Below are 4795 nucleotides of genomic sequence, written 5' to 3' on the forward strand. Positions count from 1 at the left end.
ACCAGAGAACACAAATTAGAAGAAGTGAGAAATAGAAACAAAATAAGCCAGGTTAGAGATATTAAATGAAATCAGGAATTAGGCAAATAGAAAGGGGCCTGTCTTAACAGCCTTTATGTTTTCAGATGTAAACCCACACATCTGGCTTCCAGTTTTCCAACAGTCAAGGCCAAGAGGGAGACTTGATCAGCTACACAATTTACAGCCCATTAGGTACAGTTCTTTTTGATTCTAGGACCAGAAAGAAATGTCTCCTGATCCCAGCCCCACAAAAGTCACTCCTTTATATGACGATATTTCCTTTTCTAGTTCCCCTTTGGGCTTTTAATCACTTTACTAACTGCCTTCTCTCTCACATTGGGCAGCACTAGGGAATGCTGACAGCTCTGAAACTGAGAGCTATTGCCCCACAAATGAAAATAATAAAAACGTCTTTCCTCCTAAGAACCCCAACACTCCAGTCCTCCTTGAATTGGCTCTTCTAGTGATGCCTTTTGAATGATAATCACAACTACCATTTATTAAGCACCAGGCACTTCATTGGTTTGACCTCTAATCTTTACAATAATCCCAAACAAGACAGCATATCCCTATATTATAGATGGGGAAACAGACTCAGGGAAAATGATCTGTTCAAGGTCACATAGCTGGTAAGCAACAATCAGGGTTCAAATCCAGGACTATTAGGCTCCATAGGGTGTCTTCTTTCAATACAATCCCACTGTTGTTTCTTTTCCCCTGATGATCAGTCAGTTCAGTCACTCAGTCATGTCCAACTCCTTGCAACCCCATGGACTGCAGCATGCCAGGCTTCTGTCCATTACCAACTCCTGGAGCTTGCTCAGACTCATGTCCATCGAGTCAGTGATGCCATCCAACCATTTCATCCTCTGTCGTCCCCTTCTCTTCCTGCCTTCAATATTTGTCAGCATCAGGATCTTTTCCAGTGAGTCAGTTCTTTGCATCAGGTGGCCAAAGTACTGGAGCTTCAGCATCAGTCCTTCCAGTGAATATTCAGGACTGATTTCCTTTAGGATTGACTGGTTGGATCTTCTTACAGTCCAAGGGGCTCTCAAGAGTCTTCTCCAACACCACAGTTCAAAAGCATCAATTCTTCAGCACTCAGATTGATTTATGGGCCAACTCTCACATCTATACGTGACTACTGTAAAGCTATCATCCCCTGATGATAGTTATTTCAAAACTTCTTTACCTAAAGACTTTCATGTTGGTTAGGCTAAAGTTAATCTGCTGTAACAGAGAGACCAGAAGTGTAGCTTCTTAAACAGGGTTAGTTAGTTAGTTCAGTCGCTCAGTCGTGTCCAACTCTTTGTCTACTCTTAAACAGGGTAGGAGTATTCTTTTTGTCTCTTATGTAAAAGTGTAGTCTTGAGTGGTCCAGGCTAGCACAAAGGCTCTGGCACTCATCACATGGCTTCCTAGGGGGCTCCACTCACCACCATTGATCAACTGGTGGGAAATGGGAGAAAAAGTCAATCAAGAACATGCAAATTTAAGGAAAGGTTGTAGAAACTGCACACAACACTACTGCTCATATACCACTATGCTGAATGGACCACTGTAGCCTGATCTTCAAAGTCTACAATGCTGGGAAATTTGGGTTCTACCTGGATGGTCAAATGCTCAGATAAAATTTGATGTGTCTGTTTGTGTCAGAGTAAGTTTCTCTAACCTAAAAAAAGGGGCAGGGGGTAGAAACAGGCTCTGGGGAATGGCTACAGGCTCCATCATAGTCCCCCTAGGCACAGTTTTCATCTTTCTGATTCTGAGTTCTATGAATCAGCATCCATGCATCAGTGACCAGACAACCTTTTTGCTATTTGCTTTGTATCTGGCTGAGAAATAGATGTTGTCCCTTATTTTTGCAAGTTTTCTTCCTTTTTATTTCTTCTCTCTTCCCCTAAAGCAAAGCTATTGTTTACATAAGAATTTTGAGATACAAGGACTTTCTGATTTCACAGATGGAGAAATTGGGATTCAAAGTGAGTGACTTGTCTGGGGTTGAACAAATAGTAGCAGAGGGGACTTGAACCTGGGTATTTTGGTTCCTGCCCTCCATCAGGTAGATATAAGTCCTTTTCCACCTAAGCCCCTTCCTTTGCCTTTTTTTGTTGTTGTTGTTTGTTTTGTTGGAGGACAGTGGCAAGAAAGTTAACAACACATACGGACAGCTCTGAAGTTTTCTTTAGAAAACCCTTACAGTCAGTCAGTTCAGTCATTCAGTCATGTCCGACTCTTTGCAACCCCATGAATCACAGCAAGCCAGGCCTCCATGTCCATCACCAACTCCCGGAGTTCACTCAAACTCATGTCCATCGAGTTGGTGATGCCATCCAGCCATCTCATCCTCTGTCATCCCCTTCTCCTCCTGCCCCCAATCCCTCCCAGTATCAGGGTCTTTTCCAGTGAGTCAACTCTTCACATGAGGTGACCATAGTATTGGAGCTTCAGCTTCAGCATCAGTCCTTCCAATGAACATCCAGGACTGATCTCCTTTAGGATGGACTTGTTGGATCTCCTTGCAATCCAAGGGACTTTCAAGAGTCTTCTCCAACACCACAGTTCAAAAGCATCAATTCTTCAGCGCTCAGCCTTCTTCACAGTCCAACTCTCACATCCATATATGACCACTGGAAAAACCATAGCCTTGACTAGACGAACCTTTGTTGGCAAAGTAATGTCTCTGCTTTTCAATGTGCTGTCTAGGTTGGTCATAACTTTCCTTCCAAGGAGTAAGCGTCTTTTAATTTCACGGCTGCAATCACCATCTGCAGTGATTTGGAGCCCCCCAAAATAAAGTCTGACACAGTTTCCACTGTTTCCCCATCTATCTGCCATGAAGTGATGGGATCAGATGCCATGATCTTCGTTTTCTGAATGTTGAGCTTTAAGCCAACTTTTTCACTCTCCACTTTCACTTTCATCAAGAGGCCTTTTAGTTCTTCTTCACTTTCTTCCATAAGGGTGGTGTCATCTGCATATCTGAGGTTATTGAGATTTCTCCCGGCAATCTTGATTCCAGCTTGTGCTTCATCCAGCCCAGCATTTCTCATGATGTACTCTGCCTATGAGTTAAATAAGCAGGGTGACAATACACAGCCTTGACGTACTCCTTTTCCTATTTGGAACCAGTCTGTTGCTCTATGTCCAGTTCTAACTGTTGCTTCCTGACCTGCATACAGGTTTCTCAAGAGGCAGGTCAGGTGGTCTGGTATTCCCATCTCTTTCAGAATTTTCCACAATTTATTGTGATCCACACAGTCAAAGGCTTTGGCATAGTCAATAAAGCAGAAATTGATGTTTTTCTGAAGGTGCGGCTAATCAGAACACAGACAAATCCTTCGACCTAGATAAAGTACAGTTATGCTCATTTGAAAGCTGGTAGTAGCACTCCAAACTAACTCCTAGTCATTTCCAGGCTTCTTTCAAATTCTCCTGACACACCTGAAGATTTCCTTCTGAACCAGCTCATAGTTATGTCTCCATTCATTGACCTGTAAATGCTTTCTCAAAGTGTCAGCAATTTCTGATCCTGTTAGCACCGCGAGGATCCAAGATAACATTGCTTTCTCCTTTTATTTCTACTTTTCTCAGTTCAAATTCAATGCAGCTTGAAGGGCTGGAGGAACTCCATGGGCTCTAGGGTTTAAACGAATTAGCCTCTCAACAATATTGCAACTAGATGGGCAATCATCAGCAGGGCTGCTCAGCCTGTGTGTTTGTCTTTTTTTTGGCTGCCCCCTGTGGCTTGTAGTATTTTAGTTCTCCAACCAGGGATTGAATCCAGGCCCTTAGCAGTGAGAGTGCTGAGTCTTAACCACTGGCCCGCCAAGGAATTCCTAGTCTGATGTTTTAAAGGCTGGCTTTTCTTCACTGAAGAGGAGAGACAAAGAACAGAGGGAGGGATGCAGAGTGTGATGGACACTCCATCTAGAGGTGTGTGTGTGAGAGCATGTGGGGTATATGTGTATGTGTGTGAGGATGTGGGTGTGAGGGTGTGACATGGGTCTGTATATTGTGTGGAGAGGAAAAAGAGAAGAGGAAGAGGAAGAGAAAGAGGAAGAATTTTAGAGTTTGTGTCAGCACAGTAAGCTTAAGGGGAACACAAGAAGGGAGAGTGAAAGTGAGACAGAGACAGAGGGCAGGTTAGAACATATGTGAGCGGGGAGGGGAATAAAGCACAGGTGGGGGAACTGTTGATAGAAAGAAGCCCAATTTAAGAGCAAATACTGCTTTAAGAAATTGGCTGGCTGGCTGGCTGTGTATCAGTCAGCCACTGGCAGTTTTGCACAGTTTGTAGGAGTTTCAGATGTTTGGAGATCATGGTCTCACCCACAAGGAACTTACAAGGAGATGGGGAGCTTCAGGAGAAAGCCCTAGGAGCCCCCACACAAAGTTAGAGCTGTGGGTCAAAAATTGTTATGTTAGTTTGTTGCTGGGTGCAGGGATTGGGAAGAGACAAAGATTCTAGTCCAGCACTGAGTTCAGCAAGAGAGAATTGTTAAATAAATTATAATCGTGTGCCATATAATGTACCACCAGGAATAATGATGTAGATGTATATTAACTGCCATAGTGAGAGATCTACAATTTATTATGAAGTAGAAAAAAAGCCAGCAGGTTGTGAAATAGTACATATGGCATGATGCAATGTTATTTCAAAAAATTATACATTTGGATATATGGAAAAAATCTGGAAGAATATACATAGAACTGTTAACAGTGGTGATTTTTGGATGGAGGGGTCTTGATTTCCTTATTTATTTTCTTTCAG

At 42.9% G+C, this 4795-nt stretch overlaps 1 long non-coding RNA gene across 4 annotated transcripts in view; it reads left to right on the forward strand.

Moving 5' to 3' along the window:
• LOC139183165 (uncharacterized) overlaps window positions 1-4795 on the forward strand; it is an 85021-nt gene that overhangs the window by 53580 nt on the left and 26646 nt on the right. The window lies entirely within an intron of this gene.

The sequence above is a fragment of the Bos indicus genome, chromosome 5 (genome assembly GCF_029378745.1).
Source record: "Bos indicus isolate NIAB-ARS_2022 breed Sahiwal x Tharparkar chromosome 5, NIAB-ARS_B.indTharparkar_mat_pri_1.0, whole genome shotgun sequence".
Taxonomy (NCBI): domain Eukaryota; kingdom Metazoa; phylum Chordata; class Mammalia; order Artiodactyla; family Bovidae; genus Bos; species Bos indicus.